This window comes from Oncorhynchus keta, chromosome 4 (genome assembly GCF_023373465.1).
Source record: "Oncorhynchus keta strain PuntledgeMale-10-30-2019 chromosome 4, Oket_V2, whole genome shotgun sequence".
Lineage (NCBI taxonomy): Eukaryota > Metazoa > Chordata > Actinopteri > Salmoniformes > Salmonidae > Oncorhynchus > Oncorhynchus keta.
The window spans coordinates 34,366,036-34,391,199 of record NC_068424.1 but is presented as its reverse complement, the minus strand read 5'-3'; the positions used below and the strand labels follow the sequence as shown (position 1 = coordinate 34,391,199).

Here is a 25,164-nt window from a genome sequence, read left to right as displayed (position 1 = left end):
TACCCAAGTAGTGTCGGGAGCAACTGCTTGCACGATCGTTACCACTCCACTATGTCTCCCTGTCATGGCTTTTGCGCCATCAATACAGATACCAACACATCTTGACCACCAAAGTCCATTTGATGTCACAAAGCTGTCCAGTACTTTAACATAGCCTCTCCTGTTGTCCTGGTTTGCAGTGGTTTGCAGAAGATGATGTCTTCCTTAATTGACCCCCCATAAACGTAATGGACATATACCAGGAGCTATGCCAGGCCTGCCACGTCTGTTGACTCATCCAGCTGTAATAGCATAGAATTCACTGGCTTTTATGCGAAGCAGTAATTGTTTCAAAACATGTCCTGCCATGTCACTGATGCGTTGTGAAACAGTGTTGTTTGATGAAGAATTTGTCTGTATAGTTTTTTGGGCATTTTCCCCCAGCATTGTCCCAGACATATCCGTGGCAGCAGGAATAATTGCTTGTCTTGCTTGTCCTAGCCACTCGGTAGCTCACCATATAAGACGCTTCTAGCCCCTTCTTAATAATAGTATCTGTTGCTTTTATACATGTCTTACTGCTCAAAAGTCATCTTAAGTCTAGCTCAAAATTAGCATGTTTTATTTCTAAATGTCTGCGCTAGAGTGAAGGTTTTGTCATGATGTGGTCCTCTTTGGGTATAGTGAGTGCCTTCCCCCGCTCTCCCTCTTACACCCAGGTTCTGTTATCTCAGGTCGTAAATTCCTGGAGGAGACTCTCTCCCTCATGCAGTAAAGAGAGAGGGTCCACAATAGAACAAAGGAACTTCTTCTACATCACAGAACTTGAGAACTGAACAATGTCCATGTTTGAGAATGCGTAAACGGTCGGTGGAGAATCCAGCTACAACCGGTCCATTTTGTTTCATGTTTGTGACCTCATTAAGAGACATTACAGCCACGTTACCATAACTCTGTTTATACAAGAGTCTCCGTTATGAGATTTGCATCTAATTATTATAGAAAATGAATGAGTAATGGTGAAACTATTTGTGAAATGATGTAATGTGATTTTAAACTGATTAATGAAAGAGAATCCAATTCCCTTTGGAGCTTAACTAAGTCATTGGCCCATTCCATGAGCACAGACATTGATCTGGCACATGGGACAGCCTTTTCTGCTGTTCTGAATAAAAAAAACACCTAGAGAAGCCCACTTCAGACCATGCGTACCTCGATTACCGAGAGGGCTAAGTTCTGAGTAGAGACCACAAAAACCACAGGATAAGCTAAGGTTGTAATGGTTGCTGAATTCTTAACCATACCACGTGGTTAAACTCTGAGACTGTCGATCTGACAGAATAAGAGCAAATCTTCGATACTAATTACTAGTCTGCAGTTAGAAGTTATGTCGACCTGAAATGCGAAGACCGATAACCGCCGAAACACCTAATCTATAATAATATTTCTGAATGGGACTCTGAAGTACCCATTCTAACCATGAAAGACACCAAAGAGAAGTTCAGATGAACTTTCCAACAGAAAGACGGATGATTCCAACAGAGATCATGACGACACACTGAGCGTAATTATATATATATTGATTGCAAATATTCCCTAATGAGTGAGCGTTCATGTGCAAAGGATTAGTATTTCTATCAATATAATTATCAATTGTGTAGTGTCTTTTGTCTTTCGCGCCCTTCTCAGTCCCTTTGTCTATCAAGCCGCCATACCGGTTTAGCCCACTAGGGCACATCCCCTATCATTTCCTTGTAACCATACCTACTGCTTGTTTGTTTGTTATGCATTTCTGTGATTATTTAGTTGGTTAGTAAATAAATGATTAAGACAATTGATGTATGGATGATTCATAGTGAAGGCTGGGTTCGTGCAGATAACCAACAATTTACCAACAATGTTTGGAATTAAACTAATGTGAGGTAAAGAATAATTCATTAATTAGAAGACTAATTGATCAGATATTAAAATATCTGAAAAGTTATTAGGAAAATTATTACTTTGTAATCTGAAGATTTTCCTTGGTGCCCCGACTTCCGAGTTAATTACATTTATATGATTCGTTTAATCACATAATAATAATTACAGAGAATTCATTTGATAAAATAACAGTATTAACTTTAATGATGCCAAAAACACGACAGTTTCATTGAGTTGGGAGATAGTACTTTTGCACATATAACACACTGTGGCTGAGGAAAGGCACTACTCCCAATATAAGTGAACCTCATATCAATGTAGTTCTCATCATATTTGTGCCTCTCAGATGGTCCAACATCCCTGTCTGTTGTTCGGTGCTTTCCCGGGTAAGGGGGCAGTAGCTCTTCGGCTGCATCAGATTCACAACTGCATGACGACACACAAACAGTCCATGCTAGCTGGGCTAACAACAAATGCAGAATTATTGATGCTTGCATTTGATGTGCTCATGGAAGCAGAACAATTTGTGTCGTCGACAGGTGCAGGTGTAGTACTGCTGGTAGTAGCAGTACTATCAGTAGAGCTGGTATGTGTCTATGGACGCGGCCTTACTTATTTTAACCATTCATCCATTTTTGAGCAAACGGAATGAGCAGCAGCTACGTTTGGCTACATACGGACCATTAGTGGAATTCCCACAAGAGAGTAACGGTTAAGGTGATTGGATGTTAATTATTTGACTGGGCTACCTGTATTTGACCTTGTGTTGCTATTTCGTTGAACACTAGATGGTTTCATTTTATTTTTGGCAATGAAACGAGGCTACTCAGGCAAGAGAAGAACCTCACCCAAATATATAGCCCCGTTGGAAAATATGAATGGACTGTTTGAAAATGTTAAGAATAAAAAACATGTTTTTATGTTTTTTTAATACATTTTTATGTGAATCACATTTTTATTTTGCGTACCCCCGACGTCATTACGCGTACCCCCGATGGCATTACGTGTACCCCAGTTTGGGAATACCTGCTCTAGACTATCAGTTCTCAAAACACCTAAAATTGTCATACTCAATGTGTCGGTGTCGCAAGAATGTTCGGTAACTAGTAAATCCCAATTAGCTTTAGGTGGGTAACCACTCCAAAAAGGTCTGGGAACAACTGGTCTAATTTCTTATTTGATCCTTTTCCAGCTGAAGCAACTAAGAAGATGGGCTGTGCATTTGGACTGGGCCTGGAGCGCCTGGCCATGGTGCTGTACGGGATCCCCAACATCCGCTTCTTCTGGAGCCAGGATAATCGCTTCATCAAGCAGTTCTGCCCGCCCAACATCAACAGCCCAGTCACCTTCCAGGTAAAGCCCTAGATTATATTTGTCTTTTTAAAACACTATTACTCCGCCATTTTTGGCCGTTGAGGTTTCGACCATAGATCTGGATAGAAGTAGCACTTGCCACAAAGCCCATTTTAAAGTAGTCAATTGGGTGATACTTCAGAGGGGTCACAGAATTTCATCCAGGTCAGCAGGAGGGATCAGCCAATGAATTATACTCCTGAGCAAACATTCCAGCACTGCAGATGGCAGTAAATCACCAAACGTGGCTTGTTCAGACTACACATTCCATGCATCTTTGTTTATGAACTACCAATAAACTCATACAGTTCCTTCCGAAAGTATTCACAACCTTTGACTTTTTCCACATTTTGTTGTTTTACAGTCTAAATTCAAAATGGATTAATTGATATGTTTTGTTACTGATCTACACACAATACCCCATAATGTCAAAGTGGAATTATATATTTTTTAAATGTAACAAATTATTTAAAAATTAAAATGTCTTGGGTTAAAAAGTATTCAACCCCTTTGTTAAGTCTAAATAAGTTCAGGATTAAAAATGCGCTTAACAAGTCACACTGTATGCAATAATAGTGTTTAACATGATTTTGTAATGACTACATCATCGCTGTCCCACATAAAACATGCATTCTGTTTGCGACAAGGTACTAAAGCAGGGATCATCAACTAGATTCAGTCACTGGCTGATTTTTTTCTTCTTGAGCAGACAGTCAGGGGTCCGGAACATAATTGCAAATCATTTGTAGACTGCAAATTGATTGCAAGATGCCCAATCAGATATAATATTTGGCTAAATAATTTCAAACGTTGCTTACGCCTGTATACAACCACAAATATATCTAGGGTTGCACAGGGAGGGTATATTACTGGAAACTTGTGAAGTTTAACAATTCCATTTTTATCCTGATTACAAAGTTTTATGATAATCCAATTTAACACATTACTATAACGGCTGTTTGAAGAAGAGGACCAAGGTGCAGCGTGGTACGTGTTCATGATTTTTAATGAAACTGAACACAAGAACAAAGAATAACAAAGCGGAACTAACAAAACAGTTGTCTGGTGCAGACACACAAAACAGAAAATAACCACCCACAAAACACAGGAAAAGGCTACCTAAGTATGGTTCTCAATCAGAGACAACGATAGACAGCTGCCTCTGATTGAGAACCACACCCGGCCAAACACAGAAATAGAAAACATAGAACAAAAAAATAATACAATGCCCACCCCAAATCACGCCCTGACCAAACCAAAATAGAGACATATAAAGGATCTCTAAGGTCAGGGCGTGACAATTACTGAGTACCACTCTCCACATATTCAAGCATCATATTATGGGTATGCTTGTAATCGTTAAAGACGGGAGTTTTTCAGGATTAAAAAGAAAGGGAATGGAGCTAAGCACAAGCTAATTCCTAGAGGAAAACCTGGTTCAGTCTGCTTTCCACCAGACACTGGAAGATGAGTTCACCTTTCAGCAGGAAAATAGCCTGAAACACAAGGCCAAATCTACACTGTAGTTGCTTACCAAGAAGAGTGTGAATGTTCCTGAGTGGCCGAGTTCCAGCTTTGACTTAAATATGCTTGAAAATCTATGTCAAAACCTGAAAATGGTTGTCTAGCAATGATCAACAACCAATTTGACAGAAATCAAAACTGGATGGTGTTCAGAGACAGATGGGAGGGGTTGAGTGGAAGGATGAGACTAAAAACAAACAAAAGGTAACTATAGTAAAATATACTAAAATATACTGTAAAATGTATTTAGTATGTATAAACAAGAAGAAGAAGCCTAAGTGTTGTTGTCCATTAGTTTACTCCAAATTGGGGAGGGGTGGTAGGGTTAGGGGACAATGTATTAAAGATATATGTACTTTCTATATTTACCCCCAAAATATATGGGGGATTGGAAATGATGAAGAAAATTATATTGGTAGAAGCCACAATCTATCTGCAGTAATGAAGCTGATCTACCCCCTACAAAATCAAATAAGTTTGACAATTTGCATAATTTCTTAAATAATAATGGGCAAATTTTGCACAATCCAGGTGTGTAAAACTCTTAGAGACTTACCCAGAATAGTCACAGCTGTAATCACTGCCAAAGGTGATTCTAACATGTATTGACCCAGAGGGTTGAATGCTTATCTTAAATCAAGATACATTTGGTTTTTATTTTCCATAAAAAATAAAAAGGTTCACATTTTTCTTCCACTTTGACATTAGAGTATTTTGTGTAGATCGTTGACGAAAAAAAATGACAATTAAATCCATTTTAATCCCACTTCGTAAGACATCAAAATGTGAAAACAGTCAGGAAGTGTGAATATTTTCTGAAGGCACTGCAGAGGTAAAATAAATAAGCAATACTTTTCAAGCATAGTGTTCTGGAATTTCTTTACATTCTAGCTCCTGGATCATAAACAATAACAATCAAACGATACAATTAGAACCCAAAAAAACTGAATATAAGAATGAATGAATGAAGGAAAGCATGGATGAAGAATGATTGGCCAAAATCTCTCTCGAATTGACACTAGGTAAGACGCATGTCGAATCACAGAGGAGCACACGGTTTCATACTTCATACCTGAAGGTAGTGTATGGCTCGTTAGTTTTCATTCAATGGAGGTTCTTGCTCAGGTAGGCTACATTATGCTCCACTTCAGACACTATAGATAGATATTTAATAGTCTCTCCTCCTCTACCTTTTGACAGTCTCTGTTTAGTTACTGCTGCTTTACACCCTCCGTCTCTGCTTCTGCCTTCGTCTCCCTGACCCTGACCCCTGACCCCCAACCACTCATCAAACGTGTACACACACGTTTGACATTTTCCCTCCTGACCGCCTATAGCCTTCATAGCTCTTTTTTGAAAGCACATGAACTTTTCCATCCCCCTCTTCTGTTCTCTTTCCCGGAAGAGAGTTTCTCGTTTTCCTAATGCCCTCTGTGCCGTCTGGGACCATTGGTATTCCTCGTCACGCCCGTGTTTACTGTAATGTGTTTTCGTGAGCTGTTTTTTTCCTCGGTTGTGTGAATAAGAATGCCCAAGCATGCCCATTATACCACTAAACCAAGGTTCTGTTCGCCAGGAAAGGACCAATGTAGAGCTGCCGAAGCAGTTTAGCTTATCCATGTTGACCACAGCATGACTGTCATTGTTTGCCTGCTTCCTAATTCGCTTACACATTTTGCTTCCGTCAAATAATCTTGCATTTAAGTATTTTCCGAACATTTGTTTTTGCCACAGAGGTGTGGCAACTGCACGTAATAGCTTCTTAAATTGTATATCCTGTTTGGTTTGCCCCAGGGAATGACACTCAGCTCAGACATTGAACCACATCCGCTTCAAGTAACATACTGCTAAGAACTACTAAGTACCACTTCAGTTCAGCATCACTCATAACTCTTACGTTACCTCCTGCATTCTTCCTTTTTTCACTTTACCTCAGGCTTTTTTTCTCCGCGGCCCGGGTCGAGAGGACAGGCTTGCGCATGTCACTCAACCCTATCCCAATGTCGGGATGTTTTATTCATGAGTCCTTCTCACTGTGTAAAGACAGGTGGAGTGCAGGTGCTGGTTCAGGCAGAGGTGATGCCGCCACTGCTGTACCGTTATGGGGGGCCTTTTAACCGGGCCCTTTGGTCAATTAAAAACTATGTTAAAAGGTGATATTTACAGCTGTTTTGATCATTCACATGAATTATACCGTATAGGTCTATTGATTCTTAAAGAATAGGTTGTCAACTATAAATGCCTCAAGAGCTTAGCTCAACTGTTTTACCCCATCATAACCTCCCAAAAAGTTGTTTTAATCCATTGTGTGTAAACAATGTCTTTGTTAACAAACAGTATTGCCTCAATATTAGGTGAAATGTTCATTTTGACCTCAGGCCATAGCTCTATCTATACATTTAAGAGTTGTTACATTTCTCCAGCCCCATCCCTGAGCTTTATAGTGTTTAGTTTGAGAAACAGATGCCTCACAAGTCCTCAACTGGCAGCTTCATTAAATAGTACCCGCAAAACACCAGTCTCAACGTCAACAGTGAAGAGGCGACTCCGGGATGCTGGCCTTCTAGCCAGAGTTGCAAAGAAAAAGCCATATCTCAGACTGGCCAAAAAATATATATATATTAAGATGGGCTAAAGAACAGACACTGGACAGAGGAGCTGTGCCAAGAAGGCTAGCATCCCGGAGTCGCTTCTTCACTGTTGACGTTGAGACTGGTGTTTTGCTGTGCATCGTTCACAGGTGATAGGCTAATATTGTCACCCATCACACTATTTTTTTATTTAATCTTGTCTTTACATGTACTAAATAATACAGTTGACGTCGGAAGTTTACATACACTTAGGTTGGAGTCATTAAAACTCGTTTTTCAACCACTCCACAAATTTCTTGTTAACAAACTATAGTTTTGGCAAGTCGGTTAGGACCTTGTGTATGACAAGTAATTTTTCCAACAATTGTTTACAGACATTATTTCACTTATAATTTACTGTATCACAATTCCAGTGGGTCAGAAGTTCACATACACTAAATTGACTGTGCCTTTAAACAGCTTGGAAAATTCCAGAAAATTATATCATGGCATTAGAATCTTCTGATAGACGATTGACATCATTTGAGTCAATTGGAGGTGTACCTGTGGATGTATTTCGAGGCCTACCTTCAAACTCAGTGCCTCTTTGCTTGACATCATGGGAAAATCTAAAGAAATCAGCCAAGACCTCAGAAAAAAAATTGTAGACCTCCACAAGTCTGGTTCATCCTTGGGAGCAATTTCCAAATGCCTGAAGGTACCATATTCATCTGTACAAACAATAGTACACAACTATAAACACCATGGGACCACGCAGCTGTCATACCGCTCAGGAAGGAGACGCGTTCTGTCTCCTAGAGATGAACGTACTTTGGTGTGAAAAGTGAAAATCAATCCCAGAACACAACAGCAAAGGACCTCGTGAAGATGCTGGAGGAAACTGGTACAAAAGTATCTGTATCCACAGTAAAACGTGTCCTATATCAACATAACCTGAAAGGCCGCTCAGCGAGGAAGAAACCATTGCTCTTTAAAAAAGCCAGACTACGGGTTGCAACTGCACATGGGGATATAGATCATACTTTTTTTTCTTACCCCCTTTTACGTAGTATCCAATTGTTAGAAGTTACTGTCTTGTCTCATCATTACAACTCCAGTACGGGCTCGGGAGAGACGACACCAATGTGTCGGAGGAAACACCGTACACCTAGCGACCTGGTCAGCGTGCACTGCGCCCGGCCCGAGACAAGGATATCCCTACCGGCCAAACACTCCCTTACCCAGACGACGCTAGGCCAATTGTGCGTCATCCCCATGGACATCCTAGTCGCAGCCGACTGCAACAGAGTCTGGAGTCTCTGGTGGCACAGCTAGCACTGCATTGCAGTGCCTTAGACCACTGCGCCACCCGGGAGGCCAAAGATTGTACTTTTTTGATAAATATCCTCTGGTCTGATGAAACAAATATTGAACTGTTTGGCCATAATGACCATCGTTATGTTTGGTGGAAAAAGAGGGAGGCTTGCAAACCGAAGAACACCATCCCAACCGTGAAGCATGGGGTGGCAGCATCATGTTGTGGGGGTGCTTTGCTGCAGGAAGGACTGGTGCACTTCACAAAATAGATGGCATCATGAGGAGGAAAAATGATGTGGATATATTGAAGCAACATCTCAAGACATCACTCAGGAAGTTAAAGCTTGGTCGTAAATGGGTCTTCCGAATGGACAATGACCCCAAGCATATTTCCAAAGTTGTGGCAAAATGGTTTAAGGAGAACAAAGTCAAGGTATTGGAGTGGCCATCACAAAACACTGACCTCAATCCTATAGAAAATCTGTGGGCAGGACTGAAAAAGCATGTGTGAGCAAGGAGGCCTACAAACCTGACTCAGTTACACCAGCTCTGTGTAACTGAGTTCATCCAATTTATTGTGGGAAGCTTGTAGAAGGCTACCCGAAACGTTTGACCCAAGTTAAACAATTTAAAGGCAATTTTACCAAATACTAATTGAGTGTTTGTAAACTTCTGACCCACTGGGAATGTGATGAAAGAAATGTAAGCTGAAATTAATCATGCTCTCTACTATTATTCTGACATTTCCCATTCTTAAAATAAAGTGATGACCCTAACTGACCTAAGGCAGGGAACTTTTACTAGGATTAAATGTCAATAATTGTGAAAAACTCAGTTTAAATGTATTTAACTAGGGGGTATGTAAACTTCTGACTTCAACTGTATGTGTGAAATTTGTTTTGATTTAGAATGGACCATTATCATGAAACAAGGGCACCACTTACCTTAAAACCCCCATACCATTTAATTAATTTACTTATAATGGTTTGGGACACCTGGGACCATCGCATAACATCCTGACAACTGGTAAAATAAATGGCTTGAGAAGATTTACAAATATCCTAACATGGTCCTCAATTACTTTCTGGTAAGTTACAGGGAACTAGACAAAGGTCCCCCAGAGAACATTCCCTTGTTACGCAATGTCCTAAGGACTAGTAAAATCAAATTCCTAAAAAGGTCCTGACCTGGTCCTCAATGACTTCCTGGTAACTTACAGGGAACTAGACAAAGGTCCCCAAGAGCGTGATAGAACTTTGGGTCTATCACACAACGTGCTGAGGACTAGTAAAAAGTACTGAGAACGTCCTAAAAAGGTCCTGACAAAAACTAAATTGCGACACAAATATTGGATCGCGACTGAAACAGCCTGGTTCAAGACCAGTTGAGGACCACTGACCATCATGAAATGTCCCTTTTAGGTCATTTAATGTCACATGGATAACGTCTTATCAGAACCAAACAGGAACCTTTTCGTAACGTTCCCTAATGAACATCAAAATACCTTATTATAATGTTATACTGCGACCAGACCAGGACCTGTACTGAACGTCCGCTTACGGTCCCGAGAACGTCAGTGGGATAACATCTCGCCGAAACCCTTAAAGGGACATAACATCGCCTAATGTCGTTAGGACGTCACCTGTTTGCTGAGATGACTCGATGGTAGCCGTCATTGTTGAAGGATTTGGCCAGAAACTAATATCGCTTTTAATTGCTTTTTAACTACCTTTTTTTTAAACTTAAGTATTGATAGATTTTTTTTGGGGGGCAGAACTTTTTGAACATGCTTACTTTGAACATAATTACACTTAATTTAATTGGATTTGATTGAAGTTGGTACATGATGAGACGTTCACATTGACTTTTGTCGACACCTACCTGACCGAGGTTATCCATGCGGCACTTCTTGAATATGGCAGACGCTGCACTGCACAGTGTATCATGTGGAATTTTTATTATGGCAGACGTTCACTTTTCACAAGTCATTTTAATTAGTCAAGGAAGGTTTCTGTTGTCAAAAAGCCACCACCTTTCAATATCGGTATTCTGCAGGCCTTCTATGAAACACCCACATTATGCAAGACATTTTATAACTCACAATATGGCAGGGCCGGATCATGCCCACACTATGTAAGACACTCACAATATGGCAGGGCCGGACTGTGGCCCTGGAGTGGGAAGCAAGCAGTCGGTGAGCGATCACTCCGTCTCCCGCTCATTTTTCAGCCCATCTCCCCCTCAGCCTCCCTCCATCACTCACTCCGGGCCCACAGCGGTAAAGGGGGAAGGAGCAGGAAGGGGTAGGAGAAGAGAGACATCCCACCCTCCATGATGCCTAATGACCTTGTTGGCATTATTTATAGCTCGTGCTCTCCAACTTGTACCGGGAACCGGGTTTGGATGCACTGACTTGTCACCTCTGCTGCTGCCCAGGGCCTGTGCACTCTCGCTGCGCTTGGTCACGGCTTCTCTTCCTGCCTCCACCCCCCCAATCCTCTCTCTCAACGCTGGAATGGTAATGAGGTGTGACCGGGGAGGTCAGCAGAGTTTCCTTTCCCCCCCCCTCTGTGTTTTCCACTGCCCTCTGAATACACTTCACGACCGGTGGCAGAGGCCTGGTCCACCCTCCTGGCCCCAGAGACCAACACCGCTCTGGACTGGTTGACACTTGGGATTATTCCTCCTCTTTACAGCCAGGGGAGGTGTTTTTTGGACCCATATTTCTTATGGCTCGGTTGGACTGTGGTATTTGATGCAGCATAGTTGGTGGTTTCAGTATATGCATTAGCTGGAAGTTGCGTCAGATGAAAGCCTTTGCTAAAATACCATTATTGTACAGTACTACCAAAGACAAGGGGATCCATTTATGTCTTTAGGTTTATTCTAAATCCCAAATCAACCCCTAGGCACTCCTGTAGATCTGAAGGGATAAGTATAAGCAATATGCTACTTGCTTCACTTTGCCCTCAGATAGGCTTGATGGAATTTTTCCATATTGCTTACCCCTATCCAATCTCTTCAGATCTACAGAAGTGCCTTCTACCGAAGTGCCTAGTGAAGAGGGGCTAGAGTTTGATTTGGGATTCAGCGAGCGTGTCTAATTAGCCTCGTATTTCCCCAGTGTGAGGGGTCTGAGGAGAGACCAGGGATCCCCAAAGCCCTAATGTTGTGCAACCTCCATCGGGTATGAGTCAAACTCCGACTCATGGCTTCACAACACACAGGCCTGTCTGGTTTACCTCCCTGCAGTCTGTTCCAGTGTAGCCTGTGGAAAGTTCCACAGATTTGAATGTGTTTCTGTCTTCCTGTTCTATCCTCCACCTAAAAATGTTGGCGTGATTTGTTTCAACCTCTACTTTCCACAACACGATTCGAAAGGGAATGTTGTCACAGCGTCTCTACTCTTTTGTCATTGACGGTTCTTTATCACCCACTCTTTTGCTCTTCTTCATCTTCCTCTTAGTTTCTCTGTGTGGAAACTCTTTACCCTAAATGGATCAGCCAATTGGTCTAAAATTATCTAAAAGTAGCTTTTCAATGGGGATTGTGTAGCAGCTCTAGGTTTGAAGTGACTTAGATGATTTAGGTAGGGAATTCAAAGCATGAATTACATTGGCTGTTGGTTAGAAACTGATTTAAAATCTCAAACAATGTGATTGGTGGCAGTGGCGAAGACAAACCCAAAGCGTGAATTGCGGTCTCTCCTTTTTAGTTTTTTTTTCTCTAAAAGTGCACTCAATTCTTTTTCTCTCTCGTTCTCTTCCCTCCTCCTCCTCCCCTTCTCAACCTCTCAGTAAGGAACCCACCTCTGACCAACGACATCTACTTCTGGCCGAGGGCTACACGGAGAATGACTTCTATGACCTGGTGAGGAGCATCGGAAGAGACCTAGTGGAGAAGATCGACCAGTTCACACATCCAAAGTAAGACGCCATGTTCTTCACAAGACAGCTGTGATACTCTAACACAGTGTTTCCCAGTACTAGCACACCTGGGTCGTATTCATTATGCACACCGTAGCACCGTTTTACAACGAAAACAAGCGTTTCTTTTTGGACAAGTTCAGGTAGTCCCACCCCTGTTCAGTCAGTTTGCTTCCATTTGGTTCCTAGTAAATACGACCCTGGTTACTCTTAACACAGTGTTTCGCAGTACTAGCTAGCGCATCTGATTCAACTACTTGACTCACACCTGATTCAAGGGCTTGATGATTAGTTGACCAGTTGAGACAAATAAGTAGAATTGCGGGGGGGGGTACTCGAGAGGTTTGAGAAACAGAGCTCTCATCCATCACACATCCAAGGTAAGACAGCATTCCCTCAACAAGATGTACAGCAGTGGTACTCAAACAGCAGGCCAAGGGCGCCACCACTGAACAACAATGGGCATATTGTCACACTCAGATGAGGGCATTACAGCTGTAACATTGGTTTATTACTTTCAATTGAATTGTTTCATGAATTGCTACCACCATGAGGTTTTCACTATCCCAAAAACACAGACAACCCTCTCCATGCCCCTCCTCATTCCCCCCATGCCCATTCACCCCTATAAAATGTGCTTGTTGTGAGAGACAAAAAAAACACATAACGCGTATACAACTACTAAAAACAAATGACTCTATGCATTACATATTGCGAAAATGTATCAAATATTTTAAACTGACTAATTATAATGATACAAGATGCAGTGAATGTTCTTTGTTTGGTTTGTACAGGCTTGTTTGAGATTAGGGGTAAATTGGATCTATTCCAATGCTTGACAAATAGGCTCGGAGAGCAAAGGTTAAGCTATACTCAATTCATCAGAGGGGCTCGGGATTGGCTTGTCTGCTGTTTTATAGTGAATGTGTCTCATAGCATCTACACTGAATGAAAATATAAACGCAACATGCAAGAATTTCTACGATTTTACTGAGTTACCCCTAATTCATATATGGAAATCAGTCAAATTAAAGAAAGAAATTAGACCCTAATCTATGCTTTTCACATGACTGTGAATACAGATATATGCATCAGTTGGTCACAGATGAAATAAAAGGTAGGGGCCTGGACCAGAAAACCAACCAGTATCTGGTGTGACCACCATTTGCATCATGCATTGCAACATATCACCTTCGCATAAAATTGATCAGGCTGTTTGATTGTGGCATGTGTAATGTTGTCCCACTCCTCTTCAATGGCTGTGCGAAGTTGCTGGATATTGGCAGGACCTGAAACACGCTGGTGTCGATAAAGAGCATCCCAAACATGTTCAATGGGTGACTTGTCTGGTGAGTATGCAGGCCATGGAAGAACAGGGACATTTTCAGCTTCCAGGAATTTTGTACAGATCCTTGCAACATGGGAACATGCATTATCATGCTGTACCATGAGGTGATGGTGCCGGATGAATGGCACGACAATGGGCTTCAGGACGTCGTCACGGTATCTCTGTGCATTCAAATTGCCATCAATAAAATGCAATTGTGTTGGTTGTCCGTAGCTTATGCCTGCCCATACCATAACCCCATCGACACCAGTGGGCACTCTGTTCACAATGTTGACATCAGCAAACCGCTCGCCCACACGAAGCCATACAGGCTTCTGCCCGGTACAGTTGAAACTGGGATTCATCCATGAAGAGCACACTTCTCCAGCGTGCAAGTGACCATCGAAGGTGAGCATTTGCCCACTGGAGTTCATTACGACGCTGAATTGCAGTCAGGTCAAGAACCTGGTGAGGACGACGAGCACGCAGATCAGCTTCCTTGAGATGGTTTCTGACAGTTTGTGCAGAGGGTCTTCGGTTGTACAAACCCACAGTTTCCTCAGCTGCCAGGAGGCTTGCTTCTCGCAGGTGAAGAAGCCGGATGTGGAGGTCCTGGGCTGGCATGATTACACGTGGTCTGCGGTTGTGAGGCCAGTTGGACGTACTACCAAATTCTCTAACATTCCTACAGTCAGCATGTCATTGCACGCTCCCTCCGAACTTGAGACATCTGTGGCATTGTGGTGTGTGACGAAACTACACATTTTAGTGGCCTTTTATTTTCTACAGCAAAAGGTGCACCTGTGTAATGATCATGATGTTTAATCAGTATTGATATGCCACACCTGTCAGGTGGATGGATTATCTCGGCAAAGGAGACATACTAACAAACAGGGATATAAACAAATTTGTCCACAAAATTTGAGAGAAGTAATATTTTTGAGCAAATGGAACATTTCTGGGATCTTTTATTTAATCTCATGAAACATGGGACCAACACTTTACTTGTTGCATTTACATTTTTGTTCCTTATGTTTTATCTATCTTTTCTACTTTGACAGCTACTTATTATGCAAGATAATGTGGCCCAACTGAGCCAAGTGTTGTTTGCTCTGAGTGGAGCCCTTAATCTAATGACAATGAAGGACCAAGGGTCAATGTTTGTTAATGGCACATGTTCATTTGATCTGATTCGCATCGCCGACATGAGGCTCGCTCTGTTTGTTTTGCACTCACGCACACACCTACTCTTTCTCTCTCGCTGTCTATTTTGATCTCTTTCTCTTAGTCTCTATTTCTCTCTGCCATAGACACAAACTTCTCTTTCTCTCTCACTCACTCACTCACACACACACACACAATTAACAGACAGAGCCTTTTGGACAAATCCCAGTACTGACAGGAACAAACAGGATTGGCCCAGTGACAGATCAATCACAAAGACTGATTGGCTTTGCCTTGGCTAATGAATTACCACATCAGAGGCCTGATTCCATCTCTTTCCTATCAAGGATTTAGAGTTGCACACAATAAAGGCTCCGTGTTGAAAAGCAGCAGCAGGCTTGGGCGTTCATACCTACCTTGTGCCATACCAGCATTGAGCACAAGGGGCGATATTTTCAATCCTCACTGAGCCTTTGTATTCCGGAGGTTAGCAATGCTAACAAATACATGTAAAATACCATAGAGAATACTGACTAAATGCTAACAAGCGCATTGTTTTAATTGTATAAAGTCTCTGACCTAAAATATTTGCAGGACAGACATCCCAGCTCATAAATGTATATAAGTAACTCAAAGTAGCTACAAATATTAAAATGTCTAAAAATGTAAAAAATTCCAAGAAATAGTTTCAACGATAGTGACGGTATAGAAAAACCATCCCGTGACTATTTCCAAATACCCCGGTATACACGATATACCTCCCAAGCCTAGGTAGCAGTAACAACTTTTTAGTCGGACGTTGCCTTGTTCGCCCCCATTTTTACGTTTGAAATTTGAAATAAACCCGAAAACACAGGATCGGTGAAAGCAATATGGCAGATGTCTTCACTTCACCAATCCACTCTCACACAAGTCATTGCCGCTCAGGGAAAGGAGACAAAGAGAGGAAGTCACTTTACCAACTTATTGAGATGCACTCTTGAGAGGGATCCTCCCTCCCTGTAGTGACAAAGCTGTTTCCTTTTCCTCCACAAACCGGTCCTTGGCGTTCACCCCTCAGCCTCAGTGGTTGATGTCTCATTTTTAAATAAAGGGCGTAAAGGGCAGGTGGTGGACAGAGTGTGGAAAAAGACTTATGCCCACCCCGCGTCCCACTGGTTTACCGATCAGAGAGTGTGTGGATTGTGTTTAATGGCGAAACAAGGGGCCCGCAGTTCGTAAAAACCCCTGTGAACATTCATCTCTGTCCCTGTGCTTAATCTTTTTTAAATAGCAACCTTTTCCCTACACTCCGTTAATGACATCCATAAATATGATACATTCCGTGGTGGCATTAGGGTCTAATGGGTCTGTGTGTGCGTGTGTGTTTATTGTGAACTTGAGACAGAACATGATCACAATCATCATGATCTCTTACTTTCACAATACGTAAATGTCTGTCTGTTTGTATGTCTGTCTGTTCTCCTGTCTATCAGGTATATGTGTGTCTTTGAGGGTGTTCGTATGTGTGAATTTGAAACAGCATTTTATGACAATGAACCTCCTCAAAGTCATCAGCATTTTGGGATCATTTGTGGTGCAGTTTCACCAATGCATCAGAGCCCCTGCAATACCCCCTTTTTTACCCACAAAGACATGAGCCGAGGTGGGCCATGCTCTAATCGATGCGCAGCCCCCTTTTGACAATAAACTTCACAATTACTCAAATTACCACCACGTGATATCAAACTCCATTTTAGCCCCAGCTACGTGACAGATGTCCTCCCTGTTAACCTTTAGAAATGTCACTTTTATGAACAAAATGGCTGGCTAATTGTTTTTTTCCCCCAGCAGAAACGCTGACTCATGGAGTTGGGCAAGCTGCTCCTGATGAGAGAGGACGGGCGACGGTACCCTTGTGTCTCTGTCTGTACGTCATTTATATTTAACCTGCACAAGGAGAGAGGAGTCTTCCGAGCCTTGTTTCCCCCATCTCCTTGGTGTACACCGTGTCCTGTGAAAAGAGGACACTGCGCCACAAATCAATAAAAGCACAAGCTTTCTCCTTGTCACTGTCCACTACATGGTAAATCATTTTAGTGTTCTTAGTACATTTACATTTGACTAATTTAGCAGACTCTCTTATCCAGAGCAACTTACCATCGGTGAATTCAACTAAAGTAGGTTAAAAAAACAGATAACAATCATTGTTTAGACTAGAGCAACAAGTACTGTGATTACTTATTATTACAATGTACTTAGAGTTAGGGTTACTTCTGTACTGTCAGTGTAATACCTGTTGCACTGCCAAATCAAAGCAAATGTTATTGGTCACATACACGTGATTAGCAGATGTTATTGTGGGTGTAGCGAAATGCTTGTGCTTCTAGCTCTGACAGTGCAGTAATATCTAACAAATGACACAACATATACCCAATACACAAAAAGCTAAGTAGGAATGAATTAAGACTATATACATATGGACGAGCAATGTCGGAGTGGAACAGACTAAGATACAGTAGAAAACGTTTTTAAAAAGTATAGAAAACAGTATATGCAGTTGAATACACTATACTTAGGTTGGAGCCGTTAACTCGTTTTTCAACCACTCCACAAATTTCTTGTCAACAAACAATAGATTTGGCAAATTGGTTAGGACATCTACTTTGTGCATGACAAGTAATTTTTCCACCAATTGTTTAGACAGATTATTTCACTGTATCACAATTCCAGTGGGTCAGGATTTTACATACACTAAGTTGGCTGTGCCTTTAAACAGCTGGAAAATTCCAGAAAATTGTGTCATGGCTTTAGAAGCTTCTGATAGGTGATTGACATAATTGGAGTCAATTGGAGGTGTCCCTGTGGATGTATTTCAAGGCCTACCTTCGAACTCAGTGCCTCTTTGCTTGACATCATGGGAAAATCTAAAGAAATCAGCCAAGACCTCAGAAAAAAAATTATAGACCTCCACAAGTCTGGTTCATCCTTGGGAGCAATTTCCAAACACCTGAAAGTACCACGTTCATCTGTACAAACAATAGTACGCAAGTATTGTCACGTTCGTCGTAGTGAGAAGACCAAGGCGCAGCATGATATGAATACATCTTCTATATTTAATGAAGAAAGAACACAAACTTACAAAACAACAAACGAACGTGACGCTATATATAAACAGTGCAGACACAGGCAACTAGACATAGACAATAACCCACAAAATACCCAAAGAAGATGACTGCCTAAATATGGTTCCCAATCAGAGACCACGATAAACAGCTGCCTCTAATTGAGAAACAATCTAGGCAACCATAGACATAAACCTAGATGGTAAACAACTCCATACACCTACAAAAAACCCTAGACAGTACAAAAACACATACATCACCCATGTCGCACCCTGACCTAACCAAAATATATAAAGAAAACAAAGAATACTCAGTTCGGGGCGTGACGGATCCGGTGGAGGGAGACTCTGGCGGATCCGGACTGGTAGGTTCCGGACTGCGACCCGTCGTGGTAGGTTCCAGACTGCGACCCGTCGTGTTAGGTTCCGGGCTGTGACCCGTCGTGGTAGGTTCCGGACTGTGACCCATCGTGGGAGGTTCCGATCTGTAGACTGTTCAGTCTAGACTGGGTACTGTTGCCGGACGGTCTGGACTGGGTACTGTAGCCGGACGCTCTGGACTGGGTACTGTTGCCGGACGCTCTGGACTGGGTACTGTCGCCGGACGCTCTGGACTGGTGAGGTGCACTGTAGGCCTGGTGCGTGGTGCCAGTACTGGTGGTACTGGGCTGAGGACACGCACCTCAGGGCAAGTGCGGGGAGGAGGAACAGGGCGTACTGGACTGCCGAGGCGCACTATAGGCCTGGTGCGTGGTGCCGGCACTGGTGGTACCGGGCTGGGGACACACACCTCAGGGCGAGTGCGAGGAGCAGGAACAGGGCATACAGGGCTCTGGAGACGCATAGGAAGCCTGGTGCGTGGTGTTGGCACTGGTGGTACTGGGCCGAGGACACGCACCTCAGGGCGAGTGCGGGGAGGAGGAACAGGGCGTACTGGACTGCCGAGGCGCACTATAGGCGATCGCACTATAGGCGACCAATGCGGCCATCTTGAAGCATGTGGAGACCGCATACTGGGATAGGGAGCGATTGAATATCCTCTTAAACACACCAGCCAGCTGTTCTGCGCATCCTCTGAGGACACGGCAAGGGATACCGTCTGGACCGGCAGCCTTGCGAGGGTTAACACGTTTAAATGTTTTACTCACATCGGCCACGGAGAAGGAGATCTCACAGTCCTTGCGAGCGAGCCATGTCCGGGATCCATTGTTATCCTCAAAGTGTGCGAAGAATGTGTTTAACCTGTCTGGAAGCAAGACGTCAGTCTCGGCGATGTGGCTGGTTTTCCTTTTGTGATTGTCTGTAGTTCCTGCCACATACGTCTCGTGTCTGGGCTGTTGAATTGTGACTCCACTTCATCTCTATACTGACGTTTAGCTTGTTTAATTGCCTTGTGGAGTGAATAACAGTTGTTTAATTGCCTTGTGGAGTGAATAACTTTCAGTTTCGCGCGAATGCTACCATCTATCCACGGTTTCTGGTTAGGGTAGGTTTTAATAGTCACAGTGGGTACTACATCTCCTATACACTTCCTTATAAACTCAGTCACTGTATCCATGTATACACCTTGATTATTTTCCCACACTACCAGTCCACGTGATAAAAACAACACTGAAGCGAGGATTCCGATTGGTCAGACCAGTGTTGAATAGTACGAAACGGAAGCACTTCCTGTTTGAGTTTCTGCCTATAAGACGGGAGGAGCAAGATGAAGTCTGTGATATGTTGCCTAACATGTTAGGTTACAACAGACTCAGTCATCTGACATCATGTAGAACTGGGTGACTTCCTGATCACAGATGTCAACAATATTCAAATTTAAATCTGGAAAAGGATGCATGCTATTGCCTCTTCCCAGTTTGCCAATGGTGGCAATCTTTTGAAGCAGGACGTTTCCCCACAGTGTAAGATGATGTCACATTGCTGAGTCTGCCTTTAAGCATACTATTAGTTCAACTACCTCTAAAAGTCCAGGGATTGGACAAAAGAACAGCAATAGTCATTTGATCAGTCAATCAATCAATCAATCAGCCAACTGATCCTTAAATTCATCAATTCATCATCCCGACTCAAAGGTCCGCGTCTCGTTCTGTCTAAAAGGCCTCAAAGGCCCCAAACAGTATTCTTCTATTATAGCCTTTGAAATCGCAATATGACAGACATGCGTAACTCCTTTAAATGTCACATCACCGCAGAAACTCCTCCAGGTGACGTACAGCACCTGACATTCAAACAAACCATTCCGTCTTTCTCAAGATTTTGATGGGGTGGAATACAAGTTGCATTGCCAGAAATGTCACATCAAAGTCTAATCAGCTCAAAGTTGAGAATTCCGTTTTGAATGCCGTTTTGGAAAGACAACAATGGTTTGGGTTGCCTTTGTGCCGTTCTGTAGTCAACAGTGAGCTGTTTTACTGGCCTGCACGAGTATTCCTCGGACGCTGCGCTACAAATCAAAGCTGATAGGCACTCAAATGTAACACAAATCTGCATTTATTGGACCGTAACGCTGTCAGATTCATTTGGAAAGTCGACTGCGCTGTCAATCAAGCTGACAGCTTGGACAGGAAGTACTTCGGTACGCCAGTGGCGGTGAGAAAGGTCTAACTCTGAGCCCCCGCGCGGATGATGTTGCGTCGCAGCAGATGAGGTGTTTTACAACCTCCCAGGGAAGGTAGTAAAATGCGGGCTGTTTTTTTTTCTTTCTTTTTATGCCGGTGTTGTTTCGATACAGTCGGTTAGTAACATTATATTAACATGTTAACATCCGTTAAGTTATATTACCATGTCACTACAAAGGTGTTACTAAGTAAGTAGCAATAAAGGTAAAAAAAATAAACATGTTACAACTCTACAATCTTATGAGGGGGGCATGTTCCATTGATACCCCCCATGCTGGTTTATATTTACGAGAAGAGGCTGTGGCATGGATTGTCAAAACCAATGTGCCTCGTCGTCATGGTGTATGCCAGGCTGTTGTCTGGTCGCTGTGATACGCTGCATGCTCTCTATGTGTGACGCACATGACCAAGTGTGTGTGTGTAAAGGCACGCGTGTGTGAGTGGGTGCGTCCCTGTGTGTGTACTCTTTAACCCTGTCTGGCCTTAACTCAGTATGACCCAAAGCACCTCTCACCTCCACCACACGTGGCCTGACCCTTCGTCTGTTCCTTACAAGGCCCAAGCATCTCTCCTCTACTCAGCAGGAAAGTAAACACCAGGCCGCCATCTTTTGGATTGAATGAACGATTTACTGCTTGCACACTCAGGGAGAAAAAAGCTGAAACAGGGGGGAGGGTGAGAGATTTAGACAACAGGAACATGGAGGGAGTGCGTGCGTGCGTGCATGAAAGAGGGAGAGCCATGCAGAGCATCCTGTCACGGGATCAGTGAAATGTTTAGAGATAAATGGAGAGGAGAGGTGTGTGTGTGGTTGACAAATGGCTGTCTTCGGCAGTGAGTTGCTGTAGAGAGTTAGACTTGTTAAAAATCTGCCCTCTTTGTTGGAACCCTCCAGGGATCTTTCCAGAAGGCGAGGCAAAGCAGCAGGCTAATGCCCAGCACCGCCCCTGAGCCAGAGTGGAGGAGGAGGAGAAAGAGAGAGAGAGAGAGATATGGGAGAGAGATATGGGATAGAGAGAGAGAGAGAGAAAATCCCAGGGAGGGAGAGAGAGGGGCATGACAGAGAAAGGGATAACTGGCAGGGTGAGTGGGGTATCCTGGGAGCGACAGTATGTGGAGGGGGGTGGGGGGCTGGCAGAGAGTGAGAGACAGGAGAGAGAGAGACCAGGGAGGGAGAAAGAGGGGATTGAGTTTAATGGAGCACTGAGAGGAGCTACTGCAGGAAACGCCTGTGAATAATGCATCGTTGTTTACCGTGTACACTTCAATACGGTGCAGAGTGCATTACTCTATATCACGCGCAATTTGTTACTCACAAAATGTAAGATGTTTAAAAGTATATGCATATAGAACGCAAATTACAGTGCAATGGCAGATGGTAAAGTATTTGCCAAAACGTTATAAAAGGGAAATTACATTTGCCTTCAAGTGATTTGTCAAGTGTGAAATTTGAACCATTACATAACATTACATTTCTCCAATTAAAAATCTGAAATCATTAGGGGGATCCATATTATGAAATGAACATTCCATACTTTAGAGATGGCAACCCTTTCAAAAATCATTAAAGAAAAAATGACAAATTCCCAGTCTCCCTTTCCTTCTGTACGTAATAGAATCCCAACGTCTTTATGATCTCCTGTTCGTATACAGTATCCCAAGTTATTAGGTCTTTATTAGCCCACAGCATTAGTGCACAGTGCACCGTATCCCCCAGAGTTTTCTAACAGGCAGAGCTTTATGACATTAGCAGGCTGAACTGAGCGTAATGGGAGCTCGACCAGATTTATGCTGAAGGTGCTGCCAAGCGGCCCGGGGCAGCTGGGTAATCTGGATGTAATTGAGAGTGGAGGTCACAGGGGAAGAGCCCCTCGGGCTGACAGGTCTGCCACAATGCACTGTTTTGGTGCCGTGCAGACTTTTCCAGTATTGTGGCTCCTGACATAGGTGAACACACAGTAATAATACACTGCTATAGTGAGTGACCCTTTGACAGAGGGAAAGAAGTGGTGTACTGTAAATCCTCATAGTAATTGTCTTTTCTACAAGCATGCTATTCTGTGATCAGTTTGATATGTGTGCACATGGTGCCATTTTGTCAGCATAACCAATAAACCATTTAATCTGCTAATGTTCTTGCCCTGGTTTTATTAAATAAAGGCTGTCCGACTTGGTTTTAGTTGCTCATTAACAGGTGGACCGCCGGTGCACGGGCATCCTCAATGAATCGCTGCAGATGCAGGTGCACCTTTTCCCGCAGACAGCTTCCCATTGATTTCCAACCGTAAACACCATTCTGTTAGGGTGAGAGGCTTCAAATGGAGCTGTCAATTTGAAACTCAGAAAAGGAAGAGATAGAGACAGGGAAGGAGAGAGAGAGACAGGGAAGGAGAGAGAGAGACAGGGAAGGAGAGAGAGAGAGAGGGGGGGGGGGGGAGGAGAAGAGGTAAAGAGAACTAGGAAAGAGCAGTCTGGAGTTTCAGCCTGTCATAACCGCTGTTCGTCAACGTCGTAGCTAAGCAGTGTTGATTAGGAACATCCGGCCCATCGGTGGAGACGCCGCTCCACCCTAGCTGGCTGAGGCCCGCTGCGTCTTTGGCTAAGAGCAGAGAATGTCGGACAGTTCTCTGAGATCCTTCAGACAACCGACACTCATCAATTATTGCTGACTCTACACTGTCCCCTCTTATTATTTTGTCAAGATATTGACCAATTCATCACATTCATCCGCCCCACAAGCACCCGAGCTGTCGTAAAGAATACGGACAAGGAATCTCCGTCTACTGCCTCAGGGACGGACATCAGCCATTTTGAGAGATGTAACTTGTTTGGTAAGTCATGCGTACGGCGGTACGCCCTCCTCCGCCTAGCACAGCGAGGCAGGTGCTTCTTGTCCTTGGTCCAGCACTGATTCATCGTCCCGTTCGCATCGCAAACAGTTTATGTAAGGTTGTTTTATGATGAAGACCACAGTTGGACCAGAGCTTCCTTGAATCACTGCTTTTGGCGCTGAGTCACAGTCCGTAGTAGTGGATCCCTGAGAGTTTAGCCGTGGTGATTCATCCCCTCATGAAGTGCTGTGCCATCTGATGAAAACCGGTGTAGCGTGGCCAAAGTGCTTGTTTACCGCGAGTCCTCGCTTTCTCTCACTGGTGCCCAGTCGCAGCCACTCTCTCCCTGTACACTCGCACAGTGTACACACTTAACGAAGGGGGGAAATGATTCGCTCTCCAGTCGCACGGGCCAACTAAATGGCCGTACCAGGCTTAAAACTATGACTCTGTTGACTAGGCACATTGCCCAAAAAAGCCCACTTTGGATTTCTAGTGGAACTCCCAATAAAACGAACAATGAACAGGGCAGAGAGGGTTCCATGACATGGACAGCCAAATGGATTGGGAAAGCTATAGGGAAGCAGACTAAGGACCGACAACCCGAATGAACAAAATCATGCATAAAAAAATCTGAAAGTTAACATAGTCCCATATAGGGGTACTATTTGTTCACTGATTGAAGCCTGAATCTACATGATTACCTGGTTTCGTGTTATTGACTATACAGTTAACAGGTTCAAAAAAATGTGATTAGTACAGTATGTCAAGTGCCTTAACAAATGGCATGGAAATCAAATAAATGGTTAACACGGACGCAAGAAAGCTACCACGGAGCGAGGAAGAGAGACGCACCATGTTAGCTCCGCGGTCCAGGAGGAGTATCAATGGAATTTTCTCTATAATTATAGTGTTTACTAATTTGCGGAATACATGGATGGGGTAATGTGTGTGGGTAGTGAATGGGGTCTATGTAATGAGTATTGGGCTCTGGGAGAACGCTAAAATAAATGGGAGCCCCTGCCACATTTTACTCTAAAGGCATCTCTGCCGCCATTACTTTAGATTTTTCTATCCTATCGGCCATTATCCTCATCCCACTGAAAGAAGTGGGCGAGGGAAGCACTTATATTAAGTGCCGTTTCAGAAACACTCCAATTGAGTCGGTTGTCTGTTGAGCAAAGGGGCCCGCATTTTCTTTTTCATGACTTATTCTACAAAGTTACTCTTTCCTTCACAAGGACTTCTCACTTAGCTCGTTTCTAAGAAAGGAAGCGGGGCCTTGTTCCAATGTGTCGAAGGTGGAGATGAACTTCGATCCGGCCAGACTGAAGAGGGTCCTTGGAGTAGGATGGTTCTAGGGGAGGAAAGGGTGAGAGAAAGAGAGAGAGGGAGAGAGAGAAATAGGGAGTGAGAGAGAGTTGGGGCTTAGGGCTGTCTACTGGATCAATTCAGTAATTAGAGCAGTGGCAAGGCAGGCAGGCGACAAAAGCCAGACTGGAATGACTCTTTCCTCCTCTGAGGGATCA

The 25,164-nt window shown here is 43.3% G+C and overlaps 1 pseudogene; it reads left to right on the top strand.

Moving 5' to 3' along the window:
- The window catches only part of LOC118382934 (phenylalanine--tRNA ligase, mitochondrial-like), a 117,611-nt pseudogene that overhangs the window by 35,053 nt on the left and 57,394 nt on the right, over positions 1–25,164 (top strand).